Consider the following 23,225-nt stretch of genomic DNA (forward strand, 5'->3'; position numbering starts at 1 on the left):
GCAAACTTTCAGTCTACATCTGATCCTAAGGCAGTCCCTTCCTGCCCTAGTCAGATGGCACGGACTCTGAGGTGGGAGGGGATGTGGTCCCTTTGTTCACCCTCCTTCCCCTCCTTCCTCAGTGTTGGCCCCTCGGTGGGGAGGACGGGGAGAAGGAGAGTTGGGGAGAGGAGGGCAGCCAAGGAGGACAGCACGAAGCAGGCACTGAGGGACCCGCTCTGCTCCGCCCCTTCACCCGCCTGAAGTCACCACCTGCCCCCACCAGCCCCCCCTCAGGCTCTGTGATGCCCTGTTAACGGGCGCACTTGTGTATGCCAGGCTGTTGCAGACATGGTGGCTGGGACAGCTGGGGGACGTGCTAGTAACCCATAGAGCTGTTGTGCAGGTGATGGACGTGAGCTGAAGCTTTACCCATGCTAACAGAAGGTCCCCCAACTTTGGCCGCTCCACGCAGCAGGAAGAATAACCCACTGGAAAGCAAATTCAGATTCACTGCTCTGCATCTTATTCTGGGTCAAAGGACAAGCCACTGGGGAACTGAGCCGAGTTCCTCCACGGCCACGAGGCCCCACGTGATGTGACCTTGCCTGGGGAAGCTGCTCCTGCTCTGGGCTTTGCACATGCCATTCCCTCTGCCCAGAATGCTCTTCCCGCAGGTATCGGCCAGCTTGCTCGCTCACTGCCTTTAGGGAGATGAGAATGGAGGGGCGTCCCTGACTCCCCCTCCCCAGCCACCTCTCTCCTCAGTGAATGGAGAGGTCCTGCTCGTCCGTGCGTCCTCCATGCTGGTGGGGAGATAATGTTTGCTGTCTACCAGGTGGTGCTGCTTTATTCTCTCTGTACCCCCAGATCTTAGGACATGCTGGGTGCTCAGGAAAGGTTCTCTTAATGAATGACTGAGGCAGAGAAGTTAAGTGATTGGCCCAGGGTCACACAGCCCAGGAGCTGGACCTCGTGGTCTTGTGGGTGCTGCAGAGACGTCAAAGTGCAGGAAGAAGAAAGGGGCGTGGGGGTGAGAAAGGCCACTTGCCAGGCTGGGGCTGCCTCAGAGGGGCAGGAAGAGGCCTCCACAGGAGCCCAGTGAGGACGGTGTGCATGTAGGACATATTTGGGAGGGAATTTGGCCCATGCTGGTGAGTCTGTGGTTGTGCTGAGTCCACACTCTTTTGCCAACCACCCCCTGCCCCCCAATCACACAGCCAGAGCTCACCCCACAGCTTCCCATGCCCCAGGCACCAACATTTGCATAATTAAACACACACTTCTGTCTGACATGGCACTCAGCCAATTTTCCAATCGCGTCTACCTGACAATCCCATCATTTCCCACCCCTGCGTTGCCGTGAGAAAGGAAAATTTAAGCGGAGTGAGTCCATCTTCAGTGGAAGTGAGCGACCCAGCCCCACCGGTGGTTGAAGGTCAGGGTGTTGGGCTTCTGGAGACTGAACAGCAGCTCCGCCTCTTTCATTATTTTTGAGGATTTCGCACAGAAGTGAATTCCAGAAATCAACGGAAATACTTCCTCAGGCTCCCAGGGGCTTCTTTCCCCTTTTAGTGGGGTGAGGAGGAGACTGAACTCTGGGAGGATGGGGTGGGGGCCCCAGCCCAGGATGGAGTGGCGAGGTGTGCCGGGCACTGGGCTCCTTGGGACAGGAGCTGTGTCCCTCCGTTGGCCACACACTGGTGTTCTTCCCACTCATTCACCATCCTGGCACCAGGCTCTGGGCTGAGACACTGCTGCTCGGGCACAGCTGGTGCCAGTGGGTGTTTATGGTCAGTAGTCAAGGTACTGAATTTGTGTGCTGAGCGACTGGCCACCCATCGGTCAGGGGGTGAGAGGCAGGAGCCCCACGGCCATGTTGGGGCGACATCGCAGCCATTGACACCGTGAGTCTGAATAGCTGTGGAAGCCTCCCCCGCCCCACAGAGATAAAGCACATATAAAATCAACAATTTCAAAGTGTGCAGTGCAGTGGCGTTTAGCACATTCCCAATGTTGTGCAGCCATCACCTCTGTCTAGTTCCAGAACATTCCATCACCCCAGACCGATTACACACTGACTCCCCGGTGCCCCCTCCCTCTCTCCCTTGCCACATCACTAATCTGCTTTCTGTTTCTATGGACTTGCCTGTTCTGAACATTTTGTAAGATGGAATCATACGATACGGCTTTTTATGTCTGGCTCCTTTTACTCAGCATTGTGTTTTGGAGGCTCATCCATGTTGTCGCAGGTGACCACTGCTGAGTGACATCCCCATGTGGGGACAGACCATGCTTTGTGTATCCATTCATCTGTTGATGGATATTTGCGTTGTTTCCACCTTTTGGCTGTTGTGAATAATGCTGCTAAGAACATGTGTGTTCGTGTTTGAGTTCTGTTTTCAGTTCTTTTGGGTACAGACCTAGCAGTGGAATTGGTGGCTCGTGTGGCAACTCTGTGTTTAGCTGTCGGAGGAGCTGTCAGCCTGTTTTCTTCAAGTCTGTTTTGTCTGATAGTAGTATAGCTACTTCAGCTCTTTTGGTTAGTTTCCATGATGTATCTTTTCTCCATTCTGTTGCTTTAAATCTGTTTGTGTCTTTGTATCTAAAGTGTGTCTTTTATAGACAGCATACAGTGGGGTCATGCTTTTATCTGTCCATTCTGCCAATTTCTGCCTCTTGATTGTAGTATGTAGTCAATTTACATTTAATGTGATTATTGATAAGGTAGGATTTAAGTCGGCCATTTAGCTATATGTTTTATATATGTATTATGTCTTTTTTGTGCTTTGATTCCTCCATCATTGTGTGTTTTGTGTTCAGATATTTTCTGGAATACAATTTTGATTCCTTTGTTGTTTCTTCACTGTATGTATATTTTTTGAATTATTAGTAGTTACCCTGGGGATTATAATTAACATCTTACATTTTAAAAGTCTAGTTTATATTGATACCAACTTAATTTCAATAGTTTACAAACACTTTGCTCCAACATAACTCCACCCTGTCTCTTCCTTTGTACTATTAATATCATATAAATTACTCCTTCATACATTATAAGCCTTTTCAACACTTTTTAAAAGTTACTGCTTTCAGTTGTCTTTAAAATCAGATAGGAGAAGAAGAAAAAGGGTATAAATAAAATACATTTTGTATTCTCTTAATTACTTACCTATGTTGTCACCATTACTGGCACTTTTTGTTTCTTTGTGTGGATTTGAGGTACTGTTGAATGTCTTTTCAGCCTGAAGGACCCTCGATGCTATTTCCTGCTGGTCTGCCAGCACTGAGTTCCTTCAGTTTTTGCTTATCTGGAAATATCTAAATTTCTTTCTTGTTTTTGAAGACTAGTTTTGATGGATATAGAATTTTCAGTTGACAGTGTTTTTCTTTCAGCACTTTGAACATGTCATTGTCCTGCCTTTTGGCCCCTGTGGTTTCCGATGAGAAGTCAGGTGTTAATATTGAGGATTGCTTGTGCACGATGGGCTGCTGTTCTCTTCTTTCAAGATTCTGTCCTTGTTCTTTGCTGTCAGTAGCTTAACTATGGTGTGTCTAGGTGTGGATCTCTTTGAGTTTATCGTACTTGGGATGTGTTAAGCTTCTTTGATGTGCCAGATGAATGTTTTCATCAAATTTTGGAAGTTTTTGGCCATTATGTCTTTAGAAATACTTTTCGTCTTTTTCTCTCCTCTCCTTCTAGAGCACCAATGAAATAAAGGGTTGCTTTTTTCTCATAGCCTCATAGGTCTCTTGAGGCTCCATCTATTTATTTATTTTTAATTCTTTTTTTCTTTCTGTTCCTCAGATTGGGTAATCCCAATTAATCTGTCTTCAGGTTCACTGATTCTTTCTTCTGCCTGTTCAAATATGCTGTTGAGCCTGGTAGTGGATTTTTCATTTCAGTTATTGTACTTTTCAATCCCAGAATTTCTATTTTTTAAAAGAAACAGTTTCCATCTCTTTACTGATACTGTTTAGTGTGACATCGTTCTCATCCTTTCCTTTAATTCTTTCGACACGGTTTCCTTTAGTCTTTGAACATATTTATAATAGCTGATTTAGTGTCTCTACTAATCACTGGCTTTTCCAGGGACTGTTTGTATTGATTGCTTTTTATCTCCATGGATGGACCATACTTTCCATGTCTTTGTGTGTCTTAGAATTTTCTGTTGAAAACTAGATGCTTAAAAATGATATAATATGGCAATTCCAGGAATCAGATTCCCCCTCGTCCTCCAAGGCTTAATGTTGTTGATATTGCTGATGACAGTTGCCTCTGTTGTTTGTGTGCTTAGTGACTTTCCTGGATGAATTCTGTGAAGTCTGTATCCTTTGTCACCTGTGGCCATGAAGTCTCTGCCTCGTTAGCTCAGTAGTCAGTTAATTATTGTACAGAGATTTATCTAAATGCCTTGAGCCAATAACGCTCCCAGTCTTTGCTGAAGGCATCTCTGTGTGTATTGAGGCACACAACGCTTTCAGGCCGCATTGTTTACAGCTTGATCTTAGCCTTCACGTCTTGCTTGTGTAGAGTCTCAAGGTCATCCAGAAGTGACTGACTAGGGACATCTCAAGTGTTTCCTGGTACTCTGCACAGCCCTGCGTATGTGTGTAGCCTTCTAGATTCCCAGGAATATGCCAAACCTTTAAAAATCTCCCATTCCCCAGTTTTCCTGTTTATATTTTTGGTCAGCCTCTTGTTAGCTCCAGCTGATGATTACTGGGCTGTTGGTTTTCAAGGCTACCGTGGAGCTAGGGATAGGGAGATGTGACTAGAACAAGTTAAAGCACCATAAAGCTTTCGTTTCTTACTGAAACTTAGTCATTTTTCTTGAATAAACTCTTACTGGATCCTTGCAAGCCTTTAGTTAATTTCTAGAATTTGAAGAGTTGGTTTTGACACCTTTCCCAGTGCTCTCATTGCTTTTGTGGAGAAGCAGATCTTTGGAGGTCCTTACTCTGCCCTCGTGGAGTTTGACTGCCCATCAGAGACATTCTGTGACCTCAGAAAGCACATTAAAGGTTGGGTTCCCCAGCAGTATCCACCTCTGCTGAAAGGAAAAGGACCATACTGAGGGGAAAACAGATTCTGGAGCTGACCAGGTGAGAGGCTCAGAAATGATCCTACCCTGGGGCACAGGGCCAGTTTCTTCATCCCATCCTGGAGGCCTCTGGCCGTGGCTGTGACCATCAGCACACAGACATGGGAATAGCTGGGGCTTCCGGGTTAGAGAGGTGCAGATGGGAATCTCTGCCTTGCCCCTCACTAGCTGTGTGACCTGGGAAAAATCACTTGACCTCTCTGAGCATGTCTCTTCATCTAGGAAAATGGGATGAAGTTCACCTGTAGTAGCTGGGTGTGCTGTGGGAAGAAGGTCCTGCGCACTCAGGAGACGATGAAGGGCCTGTTCATGTTCAAATCTCTTGCAGGGTTCAGGCTACGTTCTGGCACTGCATCTGTTTCTGGTCTTTTTACGTGTCTGAATAAAACACCAGGAGCCAGAACTGGCATGCTTTTGGCTAAAGCACAAATGGTTATTAGCAACAGAGGCACATTGGAGACTAATGGATTCCATATTTAACCTATTTAGCTGAAGAAATTATGGCACATCTCCTTGAAGTTTATGAAGAATTACAAATGATGTTTATGAAAACTTTTTATTGGCAATAGAATGGCATAAGCATTTCCTTATAAGTAGAAAGAAAAGAAGGCTACATAATTGCTTATATACAGTTTGCTGTCAGCCCTGGGAGATGTTTTAGGAACAGTCTAGAGGAAATACAACAAAATGCCACAGGATTGCCTCTTGAGTGGTGGGATTGTGAGTAATTCTTGCCTGCTTCTGTAGATTTTTTTTTTTTAATTTTGTAATCCTCTTTAGTGAGCAAGTATTATTCCTACAATTAGTAATTTACCAAATGAAAAAATCTAAACAGTAGAAAATGAAGTGAAATGGCGGGAAGACTAGGAGATAAATTAAGGGGATTGTTCCATCTTTTCTTTTGCGTTTCAGTTTTTGATCTCTGCAAGGTTAGGTGATTTGCCCAAGGTCACACAGCTGAGACATGGAGGAGGTATTGCCAGGACCAGATCGGTCTCCCCTAATAGTTGCGTCAAGAGTAATTATGAGCATAAAGCTTCCCTCTCAGAGATGACAGCCGCTCCCCTTGCTGGTGGTGTCCAATTTTGGACAGTGATGGAAATTGCTGGTGACAGATTCAGGGGAGTCCACCGCAGTGACAGTCACACGTGGCTTTTTCAGGAAGGGTATCAAGGGCAGTGGTCTGAGTGGGAATGATTTTCTCCCTGTGGGGTGGCACAAAGAAGCTTAAATCAGTGGGTATTTGCCTTTGGGCTTCCATCCAAGCTGCACAACACTTGGAAATCACCCAGTGTTCCATCTCACACCAGGCCCAGAAAGGGGCATCAAACCCAGAGCCCAGGTCACGTCAGGGCCACGGCTCTCAAACCCCAGTTTAGATGGTTCTGTAATGCAGATTCCAGGGCCTGGTCTGGGGCTTCTGATCCCATGAGTCGGGCAGGGCCTGGAATTGCACTTTGACCAGTGCCCCAGGGAGTCCCATGGTCTGTGGCCACGCTTGGAGAAACACTGGGCTAGGGATTGATGAGTGGTTGGGACTTGAAAAGGAAGGGATGTGAGATTTTGCAGAGAGACACGTAGGGGTGGCCCAGGGCTGGTTTGGGAGAGAAGATGACCACAGCCGGACTCCCATGTGCTCGGCCCTGGGCTGCAGGCGTCACACACAGGCTCCCTTGCCGGGCCGTGGAGAGGATGTGGGGGTTCCTTTGCCTGTGACACAGGATGAAACAGGCTCACTGTGGCTATGTGACTTGCTCAGTCAGACGACCATCGTGACTACCACAGGTCCCCTTTAGGCCACCGGTGCAGGTCTCCCCATCCTGCTGGCATTGGGTGGGACAGGCTTTCCTGCTGCAGTGCTGACCAGGCTTTTCTGTCCTGGGAGGAATAACGTTCTGGGGATAGGTTTTGATTGGGGGAATGGTGGAGGTTGGAGAGGGGATTAGGTTTCTAGTAATCCTTGTTGAGGGCCTACTATGTATAGTAGGAGGGGTTGTCACCTGCGGCAGCCACAGAAACTGAGCTGGGCCTCGTTTTCCCCAGGGGCTGAGTGTGGAGAGCCCATCCTGGCAGAGAGCACGGCCCTGTGGGTGGCCAGTGTGCTCACCTCTGCAGGATGGGGTGGCCCTCTCTGGTCCGGCTCCCTTGGCCAATGCTGTCTCCTGCCCTGCACAAGCCACTGCAGGACACCAAGCCACTAACAAGACAGATGCAAGGCCATCCCTCATCTGCAGACAGCAGCTGGGCAGCCACTTTAATTAAAAGGGCTCCACGGCTCTGGGGAGATGAATTGAGGCCAGCTTCTGTTTGCGAACGCTTCCTGCAGCAGGGGTGGAGGCATGTGGGCAGGCCGTTCTGCCCGGGGATGGGTGGGTGGATAGGCAGGCACCCTCCCCTGTCCTCAGATGCTGAGCGCAGGGCTGCGTTTCCCGCTTACAGCCCAGTGCTGGGCGGCACGTGAGACCCCAGGGAAGTGATGGCCTCTGGGCCTCCGCTCCTCACCTGGGAACTGAGGTGATTACAGGCCCCCAAGAGCCCTTTTCTCTCACACCCTTTAAAACACCCCGGTGGCGATCATGCCTTCTGCTGACAGCGCCACGGATGGGCAGCCTTTAGAACGGTGCCTGGCACAGCGCGGCGTCCTCATGTCCGTCACTGCACCGTTGTCGTCACCACCATCACTGTCACCACTCCCTCGGGGCCTAGCCCAGTGCTTGGCACATGGCAGGTACTAAGCGGTCACCTGTTGAATGAATGAAGGCACTGCGGACGCAGACGTGAAAGCACCATGTCACCACTGCAACGTGAAGGAGGGAAAGGCCACCCTGGACTGTGCCAGTCTGTCCGTAGAAAGGCAGGTATACACGTCGTGCGCCGCATAACAGTTTCGGTCAATGAGAGACCACGAGTACGATGGTGGGACAGCAGGAAGCCTAGGTGTGCAGGGGGCTCTGCCGTCCAGGTTTGTGTCGAGTGCTCTCTGAGCTGTTTGCACAGTGACGGGATTGCCTAGCGATGCCTTTAGCAGAGAAAGTATCCTTGTTGATAAACAGTGCGTGGCTGCACCCATTTCCGTTCCCACCAGGGCTCCCTCTGCCCACAGCCTCTCCAGCACTTACTCCATGTCTTGTTGATGATGTCATTCTAACAGGTGTGAGGTGGATCTCGCTGTGGCTTTGATTGGCATTTTCCCAATAGCTAGTGACGGTGAGCATCTTTCCATGTGTCTGTTGGCCGTTTGTATGTCTTCTTGGGAGAAGTGTCTGTTCACATCCTCTGCTTATTTTTTAATTGGAATGTTTATTTTTTTGTCATTGAGTTGTATGAGTTCTTTATATATCTTGGATATTACCCCTTTATCCTAGGTATCATATGCAAGTATCTTCTCCCATTTGGTTGGTGGCTTTTTTGTTTTGTTGATGCTTGATGGAGGCCCATTCATTTATGTTTGCTTGTACTTCTCTTGCTTTTGGGGTGAAGTTCACAAAAGCCCCTCCAAGACCAAGGTCCGTAAGCTTAGTGCCTATGTTTTCTTCCATGTATCCTATTGTTTCAGGTCTTACATTCAAGTCTTTAATCTATTTTGAGTTAATTTTTGCGTGTGGTGTCAGCAGTCTAGTTTCATTCTTTTGCATGTGGCTTTACAATGTTCCCAGCACCATTTATTGAAGGAACTTTCCTTTCTCCATTGAATGTTTTTGGCTCCTTCGTTGGCAATTAGTTGCCCACATACATGTGGGTGTATGTCTGGGTTCTCAATTCTGTTCCATTGGTCTGTGTGTCTGTTTTTCTGCCAATAACATATTGTTTTGATTACTGTAGCTTTGTAATATAATTTGAAGTCAGGGAGTGTGATACCTCCAGTTTTGTTCTTTTTTCCCTCAGGATTGCTTTGGCTATATGGGGTCCTTTTCAGTTCCATACAAATTTGATGATTTTTTACTCTATATCTTTGAAAAATGCCATTGGGATTTGGATGGGGATTGCATTAAATCTGTATATTGCTTTAGGTAATAAGGCCATTTTAACAATGTTAATTCTTCCAATCAGTGAACACGGAATATCTTTCCATTTCTTGTGTCTCCTTCAATTCTTTCAACAATGTCTTGTGGTTTTAAGTGTACAGGTCCTTCACCTCCTTTGTTAAGTTTAATCTTAGGTATTTTATCCTTTTTGTTGCAATTGTAAATGAGATTGTTTTCTTCATTTCTCTTTCTGAAATTTCATTGTTAGTATATAGGAATGCAGTGGATTTTTGTACATTGATTTTGTATTCTGCAACTTTACTGTATTTATTGTTTCTAATAGTTTTTGATGGAGTCATTAGGGTATTCTATATATAGCATCATGTCATCTGCAAATAGCAACAGTTTTACTATTTTTTTTTTTTTCATTTCCAATTTTTTTTTAGTGGGGCCCTGATTTCTTTGGTTAGGATTTTCAGTACTACATTGCATAGCAGTGGTGAGAGGGGGCATATTTGTCTTATTTCTGATCTTAGAGGAAAAGCTATCAGCTTTTCACCATTGAGCATGATGTTAGCTGAGGGGTTGTCATGTATGGCCCTTATTATGTTGAGGTACTTTTCTTCTGTACCCATTTTATTGAGTATTTTTATTATAAATGGGCGTGTATCTTGTCAGATGCTTTTTCTGCATCTAGTGAGATGATCATATGATTTTTATTTTTCATTTTGTTAATATGTATTACACTGACTGATTTGCAGATGTAGACCCATCATTGCATCCCTGGAATAAATCCCCCTTGATCATGGTGTATGAATGACCCTTTTAATGTATTGTTATATTTGACTAGCTGTTATTTTGTTTAGGATTTGTGTATCTATGTTCATCAGAGAGATGGTTTGTAATTTTCTTTTTTTGTGTTGTCTTTGCCTGGTTTTGATATCAGGGTAATTTTGGCCTCGTAAAATGAGGTAGGAAGTAGTCCCCCCTTTTCAATATTTTGGACGAGGTTGAAAAGGATAGGTATTAAATTTTCTTTGAATGTTTGGTAGAATTCACAAATTAAGCCTTCTGGTCCTGGACTTTCGCTTTTTCTGGAGGTTTTTTTTTTTTTATTACTGTTTCAATTTCCTTACTAGTAATTGGTCTATTTAGGTTTTCCAGTTCTTCATGGTTCGGTCCAGGAAGGTTGTGTATTTCTAAGAATTTGTCCAATTCTTGTAGGTTATTGAATTTGGTGGCGTATAGCCTTTCATAGTATTCTTGGATGATCCTTTGTGTTTCTGTTCTGTCCACTATAACTTCTCTTTCATTTATTTGAGTCTTTTCTCTGTTTTCCTTAGCGAGTCTAGCCAGAGGTCTGTCAATTTTATGTTTTCAAAGAACAAGCTCTTTGTTTTATTAATTTTTTTCTGTTATCTTTTTGTTCTCTATTTCATTTGTTTCTGCTCTGGTTTTTATTATTTCCTTTCTTCTACTGACTTCGGGCTTTGTTTGTCCTTCTTTTTCTGGTTCTTTGAGGTACAATGGTAGATTGTTTGATATTTTTCTTCTTTCTTGAAGTAGGTCTGTAATGCTATAAACTTTACTCTTAGTATCACCTTTTTTGCATCCCCAAATTTTTGATAGGTTGTATTTTCATTTTCATTTGTCTCTATGTGTCTTTTGATCTGTTCTTTTATTTCTTTGACACAACAGTTGTTCATGTTGTTTAACCTCTTTGTGGTTTTTTCCAACTTTCTTTTTGTAGTTCGTTTCCCGTTTCACACCAGTGTGGTTGGAAAATATGCTTGGTATGATTTCAGTCTTCTTAAAGTTGTTGAGACTAATTTTGTACCCCAACATATTGTCCTTTAGAATGTTCCATGTACAATGGAAAAGAATGTATTCTGTCATTTTAGGATGGAAAATTCCATAACTATCGATCAAATTCATTTACTCTAATGTGTACTTTCATGCCAGTATTTCCTTAATACCTTCTTAGGGGGATGATCCATTGAATGCTGTCAATTGGATATTCAGGTCTCTGGCTATGATTATATTTTTGTCAGTTTCTTCCTTTAGTTCTGTTAGTAATTGCTTTATATATTTTTGTGGTCCCAGGTTGGGATGTACACATATTGATAAGTGTTATGTCTTCTTGATGGATTGTGCCCTTTGTCGTTGTAAAATGTCTATCTTTGGCTCTTGTTACCTTTTTTGTCTTGAAATCAATTTTATCTGATATCAGTACTGTTACAACCACTTTTCTCTGGATGCCATTTACTTGAGGTATCATCTTCCACCCCTTTACTTTGAGCCTATGTTTGTCTTTAATGCTGAGATGAGTCTTCTGTGGGCAGCATATAGTTGGGTCTTGTTTTTTAATCCATCCTGCTACTCTGGGCCTTTTGATTGGTGAGTTCAGTCCATTTACATTCAGGGTGATTATTGGTATTGATATCATCCTGAAATTTATAGGGAACTATAAAAGACCCCAAATAGCCAAATAAATTTTGAGAAAGAACAACGTGGGAGGTATCACCCTCCCTGGTATTAAACTTTACTATAAAGTTACAATAATCAAAGCATATGAAATGGGGGTAAGGACAGTCTCTTTAATACATGATGTTGGGAAAACTGGGCAGATACATGCAAAAAAGAAAACTTACACCACATACAAAAATAAACTGAAAATGCATTAAAGATTTAAATGTAAGACCTGAAACCAAACTAGAAGACAACACAGGCAGTAAACTCTTTGTCATTGTTTTTCAAAAAAGATATTGCTAAGGGCAAACAAATGGGACTGCATCAAACTAAAAATTGCACAGTGAAGGAAACCATCAACAAAATGAAAGGACAGCCTACTGAACAAGAGAAGATATTTGCAAGGATATATGTGATGAGTTAATATCCAAAACATAAGGAACGCATACAACTTAACACCAAACAAACAGATAAACAAAAAACCCCCACAAACAATCCAATTAAAAAATGGACAGACCTGAATAGACATTTCTCCTAAGAGGACATACAGATGGCTAACAGACATGTGAAAAGATGCTCAACATCACTAATCATCAGGGAAATGCAAATTAAAACCACAATGAGATACCACCTCACCCCTGTCAGAATGGCCATCATCAATAAAGCAACAAACAAGAGTTGGCAAGAAACAAGTGTTGGAGAAAAGGGAACCCTCATGCACTGCTGGTGGGATTGCAAATTGGTGCAGCCACTATGGAAAATAGTATGGAGTTTCCTCAAAAAATTAAAAATAAAGTTGCCATAGTGGACACAGCGATTCTACTTCTGAGTATTTACCCAAAGAAAACAAAGACACTAACTTGAAAAGATACGTGAACTCTTATGTTCATTGCAGCATTACGAGTAATAGCTAAGGCATGGAACCAGCGTAGATGTCATCCATAGAAGAAGGGATAAAGAAGAGGTGGTACATACTCATAGGTTCAGTGGAATATTATGCAGCCATAAAAAGAATGAAATCTTTTTCTTTGCAACAACGTGGGTGGACCTAGAGGGCATTATGCTGAATGAAATAATTCAGACAGAAAAAGATAAACACCATATGATTTCACTTATACGTGGAATCTAAGAAAATAAAAGGAATAAACAATACAAAACAGAAGCATACCTGCAGTACAGAAAACTAGCTGATGGTTGCTGAATTGGAGGGGGTGGGGAAGGAAAGAAAAAATAGAAACAGAAGCCTGGTGTGGTCCAGGAGAGGTCTGGATGCTAGGGAGGCCCATGCCTGGTGCCTGTTTCCTTCTTTACTCCTCACAGCCAGCCTTGGGGAAAGCTGCAGTGCTGCTTACTTGGTCTCCAGGACAGACCAGCATGCGAGCTGCTGAAGCACTTTCCTGAATCACACAGAAGAGCAGGAGTTGGGCCCAGCTGGTGGGCCTCTAGGCCGGCTTTTCCCACTTGGCCTTGAGACTGGAAGATACCCGGTAGCTGTTAAGTAAGAGAGGTTCTGGGAGAGCTTTGGCCCTGGGCTGTGTGTGTGTGTACGCATGTCTGCATGTGCTCGTATCTGTGTGCACACTTGTGTCTGTGCATATGTATCCCTGTGAGTGTGTGTGCAGATGGCGTCTGTGTCTATGTCTGTATGTGTGTGACAGCTCACCTCACGGGCTGTGAGCACTGTATACCAGGCGGTACTGTACAGTCACAGCCACGTCCCAGGCTTTGCCCCACTGCGATGGGACGTCCCCAAGGTCATACAGCTAGTCAAGTCCCTGAGACCAGGTGTCTTCTCTGTGCAGTGGACATGGCCAGGCCTGCGGCCGTGAGAATGGGCCACCGCGGGGCTTTGTGGACTATCCATCTGCACCAAAGTTCGGTTGTCCTCAGATCTCGTGGGACATGATGAGCAGGTTGTGACGCCAGTCTGTACAGACTTGCTATGTCCAGCCTCCATGCTGGGAGATAACCTCTAACTTGTTACTGTGAGCTGGCTGCAGTCGCAGCCCCTGCAGACAGCAGGGGCTCTGTTCCACATGAGCATTCAGCAACCCAGGCTCCTAACTGCCGGAGGCCCCATCCTCCCTCATGTCCTGAGCCCTCTCCATCGTCAGGCAGAGCGACGGGTGGGCAGTGGAAGCGGGCGAGGGAGAGAGAATGTCCTGAGGCTGGGCCTGGAACCCTGCTGGCCGGCACTGAGTCCTATGGCCGCGTCTACTTGCAAGGGACCGTGTAGGCCAGCTGTGTGCCCAGGAGGAGGTCGCATATGTGGGTGGGCACCAGCTGTCTCTGTTAGAACCACCTGCTTCTGTTGCTTCTTGACAAAACGAGCATCTCTCAACACATGAGGCCCTGGAAGCCAGTTTGCTGCCCCCAGACCCCAGCACGTGCTGACACTGGGTGGGAAGTGAGCTCAACTCTACGCAGCCCAATGCGCTTAGAACAGGCCTGGGGGCCTCCTAAGTCCTAGCACCGACTCCACCAGCTCCAACTGCCCCTGCTTCTCTTTACAGCCCCTTCCACACAGTGGGAGGTCCAGGGCGCTCATAGAATGCAAAGGCCTCCTGACTCAGAACCTGCCCTGTCACACAATCCCAGCTGATCCCATCCCTGTGAGCTTTGGCTGGGAGCACCGCTTTCCGAGCCAGAAACACCACCACTTTTTACCTTCATTTTAGCTAATCAGCAGTCTGAGAGCACAGACGTTCGTAGTTTATCATTTCAACTCCAAAGCCACTGTTTCCTTCCCCCTCTCTCGATCCCGGCCCTGTTGACCCCACGGGCTTGAATCACACTCATTTCACGGAACAGGACGCCTGTCTTGGTGGACTCCTAACTCCTTGTCACTTGGATTCCTGTGAGCCCTGAGTTCCTTTGGGAATTCAGAGTAACGAGAGGAGAACCTTCTAGAGAAGGTGGCATTTGAACTGGGCTCTGAGAGGGGAGGAATCAGCCCTGTGGAGGGGCAGGAAGAGTCTGAACAGAGCGAGAGGGTTGTGGGGACCATGGCCACCCGCTAGGTGTGGTCAGCACTTAGGGCCACGAGTAACTCGCGTTCAAGGCTCTCTCCCCTGCCCGGTCGGACCTCTCCTGCGTGAATTCCGCCTGCTCCCTCTCTGGTATTACACTCCAGCCAGGAAAGAGATTCTCCACAGCAAACAGAAATAAAGCACAAGTTGTAATATTTTTGACTTATTTTTGCTTCTTTTACAAAAAGTATCAATTATTAATGAGTGGTTATTCATGGATATTAAGCTCGACTTTAAGTTTCCTTCTACCATGGACTTTTCACAAGTCAGCCAAGTTTTATAATTTTTCCTATGAGCTTTATTATTAAATTTAGATTGGTTTCTCCATATTTCCTTTTTTTTTGGGGGGGGGGGAGGAGGAAGGCGAGTGGAATGAAGAGCGAGACAGGAATTTGATTGGGAGGGCACAGAGGAGGCCAGAAGTAAAACACAGGCTTCTATCCAGTTCCCTCACAAACCAGCAGCCGTCTGCAGGGTGGGGGGCTGGCTGGGAGCCCAGGTCGCCCTGACTTTGGTGCTTAGAAAGATAACAGTTTGCCCCACGTTTCTCATCCATGCTCCGGAGAGAACACCGCTCACCTTGCAAAGCGTAGTCCCTCTCCCGCAAGAATAAATGAGCTAAGACCCGTGAAACATTTTCGCTCAGTGCCTCGCACATTGTATGCCCTCAGTAAACGGTTGTGGTCATCATCATATTATTGTTATTATAGTCAGTGCTGCCACTGATTGATGGTAATAACTTCTGGGGGGAAACTCAGCACATAACACATCATCGATGAAAAAGATGAATGGCTTTTCCCTAGGATTCCTCGTTCTGGAAGCGGTCCCAGGGGAAACGTGGGCGTCCGCGATGCGGCAGGATCGGGGTGGCCGCAGCCGCGCGAGCGCCCGCCAGAGGGCGCCCTTGCATCTTCGGTCGCTGACGCGAGCGGTCTGCGGCTCGTTAGCTTTGGGCCTGAAATGACGAGGACTGTAGGCTTGAACCGTCATTGTAGCCAGTTAAACTCTTTATTGGCCACATTTTATATGAACCTTTCTCTTCAAAAGCAAACTCATTTGGTAGATGGAAGACCTCAAGTCTCTTCCAACAGCATGATTCCATGCTTCTGTGGTTCCAAGCCTCAGATATTTGTGTGGTTAAGGGCTGGGAGAGCCAGGGAGGGGCTGTGCCTAGACCACGTCCTGCTCCAGAAGGATGTCTCATTCAGGTCACCGCCGGGCAGGACCCTGGTGGGTGCCTCATTAGAGCCTCAACAGCCCTGCGAGTGGGGATTGCACTTATGGATGGAGGAAACTGGCTGGGCCACAACCCTTTACCGGCTGCTTAGAAGGGCTCAGGTGGGAGGTGTGAGCCCCAGTCCCTGATCCAGGCTCTTTCCCCCACACTCGCACACCCAGCTGTGCTCTCACATCAGCACTGCAGCAGGCCTCACGTTGGCAGAGCTGGTCTATGGCTGACGTCTGTCACCTGGGAGGTCAGTTAGGGAGACCAGAGCTGTGCGTGCCTACCAGGGGAGTGGTCCCCAGATGGAGGGTTGGTGCCAATGGTGCATCCTCCTGGAGAGAGGCCCCCAGGGATGGGCAGTCTGAGAAGCCCCCAGGCCTCTGCCAAGCAGCCCCAGCCCCCCCACCCCCAGGGGACCTCAGTGTGGAGCAAGCCCAGGCCAGCTGGCCCCTTCTTTCCAAGACCCCAAACCCACCCCCATCCCACCCCCACCTCCCTCATCCTTCCAGGCTCCATTTCCCCATGGGAAGAGTTTAGCTTTTAACAACAGCTTCCCCCCACACCCTGTTTTTCATTGAAGTAAAATTCACATCACATAAAATTAACATTTTAAAGTGGATAATTCAGTGGACAATTCTGGTCTCCCTTTAGCACAGTCACAATGTTGTACAACCACTGCCTCTATCTGGTTCCCAGACATTTTCATCACTCCAGACCCATCAAGCAAACACTTCCTATTCTCCCCTCCCCCACCCAGGACAACCATTCACCTGCTTTCTGTCTGTAGATTGGCCTGTTCTGGACATTTCCTATAAATGAATGTGTGGTCTTTTGTGTCTGGCTTCTTTCACTTCAAATAATGTTTCAAGGCTCATCCACAGGGTAGCACATGTCAGAATTCCGTCTGTTTTAAAGGCTGAGTAATGTTCTGTTTGTGCGTATAAGCCGCCTTTTGTCATCCATGCATCCATCCATCCATCGAGGGCCCCTCAGTCTCCCCCTTTGGGCTATTGTGCATAGTGCCGCTAGGAGCATGGGTGTACAAGCATTTGAATACCTATTTTGAATTCCTCTACATACCTAGGAGTAGAATTGCTAAAAATAACTTTTAAAGGATCTTTTCTTTGTGGCTTGGGTCTGAGCTAGGAGTAGAGAACATTGCCAAGCAAACGAAAGCCCTGCCTCTTTCCTGCTGACTTCTGGGGTGGTGACACTGTCAGTGTCGTGAGCGGTTTCCTGATGCCCACAGGGTCATTGTGGGGGCTGCAGGAGAAGCCTGGCTGCCCAGACTCAGTTTCCTCATCCCTACAATGGGGACAATAACACTTGATGTGACCCCCACTGGATCCTCATTACATAAAGGCAATGGGCCCAGGAGGTGAGCCCCAGAGCAAGGCCCGGCTGGCGTCTGGACCACGGTTTGTGGGAGTCCCCATCTGGGGGGTGCTAGGCTCTCTGGAGGGTACGTGGAGTGATGCTCCACTCAGACGAATGTCCATGCAGCAGCGGAAGCCGTCGCCAGGCTGGTCTGAGTGTGGAGGCGTCCTGCAGCCGGGTGGCCTCTGCTCTCTCCGAGGCCCCTTGTCCCAGCCTCCCCAGCCCTCCAAGAAGGGGCTCTCTGGGCTCTCCTTAGTGGGTCCTCTCACAGGGCCTCCAAGGGGACAGAAGAGGAGAATGGACTGTCATGATCTGTTGTCAGAAACGTGTGCCTTGCAAGCTTTTGCAGATTTTTAAAAAATATATTTTTAGTCCCCTCGCACCCTTAAGACACAAAGTGCAGAGAAACCAAAGGGGAATGTTTTGGAGATTTATTAATAATACAAAAGCCTATGAGGGAATTACTCTTTTGTTAAATAAAACTCCAAATCTGCCAGATTTCCCTCCAGAGAACAGTGACAACCTGTGAACAAGCAGGTCCCCAGGGCCTCTGGTGGCTCTGAGAAGGGCCCAGGGCTTGGAATCCCAGGGCTCTCAGCCTTCTCACCTATGAAATGGGCTCACGCACTCTGTGGGGTGGAGTTCCCCACGGGGACTGTGGGAGGGGCCCTGAGTCACCCAGGGTGATGCTGCCCGCCTGCATGAGGCTCTCCTCAGCGCTCTGTGGGGCTGGGCCAACCTCAGCCACCTGGGGGAGGTGTGCTCTGGATGATGCCTTTATCAGAACCCTCTGTGGGCTCACAGGGAGGGAGGGAAGGTGAATGAGAAGGTGTGGGAAGGGGCTTGGTGGTGGGGCTGCTCACCGACCTCCCCCCATATCCCCTCGCCACCCTTTTTCCTTTTCCTCCCATCTCTTCTGTCCTTTCTTCTCCTTTTTCTCATTTTCTGGACCATCATGACCTCTGCTTTAGACAAAGAGATGGTCTGTTTTGTCTTATTTTTTGTTTGGCCCACGCCACATTTTAAAAGGTTTAATTAGACACCAATTAGATCCCCCATTTAAAAAAATCCACGTTTCCAGCTTCTCTTTTAAGATCAGGAAATTGGGTCGCCCTAGCCTGCTGCCCCGGTTGCTGGGCTGGAGAACAGCGGCTCTCCACACCACCTGGCTCTCTAGCGGGCCACCGTCTGCCAGCAGACCTGGTTTGCCTCCCCTGCCCATCTCCCCTGGGACAGATGTGGGATGGCTTGTGTGAGAGACTGAGGTGCAGGGGCATTTGAATTGCAAAGTGCTTTGTTATCAATAGAAAACTGTTATTTGTAGTCAGGCTGAGGCACAGGGCATGTTTAGCATGAATCCACTGCCGTCAACACACTGGCTGATGTCAAAAGATTTACTGGGAGACAGCCTGCAATGTCTGTGAATAGGACTTACTCTAGGCTGGGCTCAGATGCAGAGTTAAAATGATGTCCCCCTGCCTTAGGACAGTCTCTTCTGTGGGCAGGCTCAGCCTCATGGTGCTAGCATGACATCAGTGGCTCCAGACATCACATTCTGACTCCCTTCAAGTCTGGCAGGAAAGCTCAGAAGGCTCACTGGTTCAGTCCTTGGCTGGTGACCCAAAAAGCATCACCGCTCTTAGAGGGTGAATGGAGACCTGCACAGGAGTCCATATGGTGATGCCCAGTGAAATCAGGGGCCTGTTACTTCATGATATAGTGACTTGACCCAGGACAGCCGCAGCCCCAGGTTCCCCTTAAAGATGAAAGAATGAATGTGGAAAAGCTTTGTAAACCGTAAAGTCCTGTGTAACCCCGTAAGGAGCCCTGCTGCCCACATCTGTCACCCCGTCCCGCACAGGGGTCCTGCATCGCCTGCCTTTCTGGTGTTTGCAGACACCTGGGTCCTGTAAATCACATGGAGCTCCTCCAGGGACATGAGCTGGGCCACCGCGGGGGAGGGGTGAGGATGAGCAGGGCGCATGTCGCAGCTGAAGTGGGGAGCCAGCCAGGAAGCACGGAGGCGGAGGGAGGGCAGCTCTCTTTTCCAGCACCTCCCTTCCCAGCGCCAGCCACCCTGAGTCATTCTTTAATGGAATTTGTGTCTATTGAATTCCTACCAGCACAAAAACCTTGCATGTCCTTTATAAATATTTCATTCTCTTCCAGCAGCAGAGTTCCCAATGCCTAAACGCCTGTGTGGCCATCTCCTGCCCTGGGCTGGCATTCTGTCCACGGCCCCGGGCAGCTCTGGGCTGGAGGACACAGTTATGGCCATGCCATCTGGCACCTGGCCTTGACAGTCGCTTCTGCTCAGGGAGCAACCCAGCCTCCCCGGAGACTGGCATTGCAGTGAGTGTGACAGAAGAAAATGGGGAGGCCTGGGGAGGGAAGTGACCACCCGTGGTTCCTGAGGGACAGAGTCAAGGCTCCAGCATGGGCTGGCCTGATGCCAGGGGCAGTCTTGCCCACTCCACCCAGCATCCCAGAGTGGGAGTTCAATGCCAGGTCCATCGCTTCTGGCAGAGGGATTAGGGTGGCTTTCACAGAGGGGCACTCCACAGCAGGAGAGCTTTGCAAACTGTGAAATGCTGTGTAAGTCTGGAAAGGTCATTGACAGCCAGCTGTGGATGGGTCTAGATTCCCAGGGAACACGAAGGAGTCATGCACAGACTTGAACAGCAGAGTGTCAGGATCTGGGCTGCTCACGGCCCAGCGGCCTCACTTTTCGCAGCGGGGAGAGCCTGCTGGACACTCGTAGCGTCTTTAATGAAGCACTGAGCTGGGTCTGGGAAACTTCTGGCACTGTCACACTTCTGGGAAATCTCACAGGAGCCAGCGAGGAACACAAGGCATCTTGCAAGCCACAACTGGCTCTTCAGGGAGCCCCAGACCCAATAGAAATGATTAGTTTTATTACTCTCTTTCTCTGCCTCTCTCCCCTCTGGGAGGATGGAGCCTATTCATTTTGTTTTATTTTGTTAGCCAGCTGCAGCCAAGAAATGCAGGCCCCTTCTCTGCACAGCCTCTCCCAGGACAGATCAGATACCCACCAAGTATATTAAAGGGGCTGTGAAAACGGGGCTGGATGCTGCAGTGTCTTGGGCGAAGCTGCCCCCAGCCAGGGCAGGTGGATGTGGTGGGCTCGGGGGTGGGGGCTTCCAGGCAGGCCCCAGAAGACAGAAATCATTTGCAGAGCGATGCAGCCCTTTAACGGCCAAGTGCTTCCTCTGTGCCAGGCTCTGGGATCCGCAGAGGTGAGTCAGGAGTGGGCTCTGCCCTGCTCAGAACTGCCGTGCTGCCCAGAGGCAGTGGAAGGAAGCTGTGGTTGTGTCTTGGGCCTCTGTGTCCCAGGCGGGAGTGCAGTTACTCCCCCAACACAATGTCTTGTTCACGGAGTTCCAAATGTTCCCCATGTGTATTGTGTATGAAGCATCCAGAGATGCTGTGTGTGTGTTTCCCATACACGTATATTCCATGTAGATATTTTATGAATATGCCATGTGTAGAATTGATATATGTAGACCTGTTTGCACGCGGGACCCAATGTTGTGTCAGAAGTAGACATGGTAGAGAGACCCCGTGAAGAATTCAGGTGGTCTGTCCATTAGAGGCTTTTCAGGAAGCAGCACTCTCAATTTGTGCAATTAATTAACAGGGTCTTTGTAAAGTCTTCTGGAAAGTGTAGGTAGGATGGAGGGAAAGCCACAAGGGGCGGGGGTACTTGGGAAGAGCAACAACGCAGAACTGGCAGTGTGCCTGGGAAATAGTTACTGGGACTTGTAGAGAACGGCTCTATGTTGGGAACCCGCTGGCAGAGGCAGCTAATTACCGAGGCCCTCATCTTCCTCCCTTCCTCTGACCGCCTACCAGAGCTGCCCATTGAAAGAACACAACTGGAAAGCAGAGGCCCTGGGATCCCTTGATGTGGCTCGTACAGGCTAGCCTCCTGCGTAGAGAGCAGGGTGGAGATGGACGCATCCAGATGAGAAAACTGAAGGTATCCTGCATGGCCTGCTTTTCCCGGAAGGCAGTGCTAGGTCTGCGATTCGTCTCTCACTGTAGTGGCAAGAGTCCCGTGCCCCAGGCCACTGGGTCCCTAGGAGATAATTCAAAGGCCCTGAACTTTGGTGGCGTTCATATCCCACACTGCCCCCAAAATGTGTCTTGCTAAGGAACGTCCTCACAGCAATGGACCTGTGAAATACACCGTGAAGCATCAACATGGTCAAGTTCTTTCATTCCGTTCTATGACAGACAGCAGAATTGATGGAACCCTGAGACGGTATACGGGTGTATGGCTGTCCCAGCCATGCAAAGGCAACTGCTGCTCATCACCTTCACTGACAGAAATGGGGTGGGGGGTGCCCCTGGTGTACAGTTTTTGACCCAGAAAATGCTGTATTGGTTTCCTCCAGTAAACATATCACATAGGGAACTGCTAGCTAATGTTCCACCTTATTAAGTTTCTAACAATTGACTGTTCTCCGGCATCCACTTGGCTTTTATATCGGCTACACAGGTGAGCTATATGGGGATGGAGTGGGATTTTCACCCCTGCATTTTGTATAAATATAATGTTTATCAAGATATGTTTCATTCGTTCCTGAAGACGTAAGTCTCCATCTGGGATCAGTTCCCTCCAGGCAGAAGAACTTCCTTTAGTAACCATGCTGAGCAGATCTGCTGGTAGCAGGTTTTCTTCAATCTGAAAATGTATTTTGTCTTCATTCTTAAAGGATGTTTTCTCTGGATAGACACTTCTGGGTCAACAGCCTTCTAAAAGAGCTCTTTAAAGATGTTCCCCTCTTTCGTGGCCTCAGTTGTTTATGTTAGAAAGTAAGCTGTACTCAAAGAGCTGTTCCCCTATACGTGACATATTGTTTCTCTCTGGCTGCTTTCAACGTTCTCTCTCTGGTTTTCAGCAGTTTGACTCTGATGTATGGTTCTCTTTGTATTTATTATGCTTGGGGTTCACTTGGCTTCTTGAATCCCTAAATTTGTGTCTTTTACCAAATTTAGTTACTTTGGGCAATGATTTCTTTACTTTTTTTGTCTTATTCTCTCTTTTCTTTTCAATGATGGCTTCTGATATTGTCTTACTGCTCTCTGGGGCTTTATTTACTTTCTATCTTTATCCCAACTTCTTCAGAGTGGATAATTTCTATTGACATCTTTGCTCTCCCCTTCAGCTTTTCTATTTCCCCATTCTATACTTCCTGGCCTGACTCCAACTCTGTCATGTCATGTCTCCTCTTTTGTAAGGGCTATGGGGTTTCTGAGGGGTCAGCTCAGTGCTGGGTCAGTGGGATTGAGGGGGAGAGAGAATGAAGAGAAGGCCTTCTGGAGGCAAACATGTGATGGCAACTCTCTAGGGAGAATGTGGCCACTGGGGCAGGTAGGAAGTGGCACATGCCAAGGGAGAGACAGGCAGAGTGAACATAAGTGTGCAGTCCTGGCAGATAGGTGTAGGCTGGAGCAGTCAGAGTAGCCTTCCTGTGGGACAGTGGGAGGGATGGAGGTCTTGGGGTCTGGTAGATTCCTATGTGTATCACCTGCTCTCTGATCTCAGCAGATCTGAACAACAACCCCCACCTGGGAATTAATATTATCCCATCCCAGTACATATCCCATGTAACAGAGAAACTTCAGATGGAAGAGGTCTTCTGGGGCCCAAGATAATGCAGCTGGTTTAGTGACCATGGGCCCATGAGACTGTGGGAAGCCTTTCTTGATGGGACAGGATTTGATCTATTGGCAGGCCACATTCATCCTCGGAATTCTTATTCCAAATCATGCTCATGATCCAGGTTTTTTTTCTCTCTCTAGGCAATATTAGCTCTAGAACTTGAACTAGAACCTACTGAGTCTTATGTTCCTTCTGCCACATTGTGTAGATATTATTCTGACATTATCACCGGCTCTGACAGTATCACCGATCAGCTAGATAACTGACCCTCGCAGGCAGCTTTCCCTTTCTAGTACCACTGTCCTGACTGCGACGGTGAGGACATACCAAATTGCCTTTGTACACTTGATGTAGGGGATCAGTGCAGTGAGGTGCTGTGAAGCTGAG

At 47.6% G+C, this 23,225-nt stretch overlaps 1 protein-coding gene across 1 annotated transcript in view; it reads left to right on the forward strand.

The window, feature by feature from the left end:
* Positions 1-23,225, forward strand: part of KCNK9 (potassium two pore domain channel subfamily K member 9) — a 73,065-nt gene that overhangs the window by 36,447 nt on the left and 13,393 nt on the right. The gene's annotated exons all lie outside the window — the stretch shown is intronic.

The sequence above is a fragment of the Rhinolophus sinicus genome, chromosome 6 (assembly GCF_057876585.1).
Source record: "Rhinolophus sinicus isolate RSI-liver-muscle chromosome 6, RSI-T2T, whole genome shotgun sequence".
NCBI classification, from domain to species: Eukaryota; Metazoa; Chordata; class Mammalia; order Chiroptera; family Rhinolophidae; genus Rhinolophus; species Rhinolophus sinicus.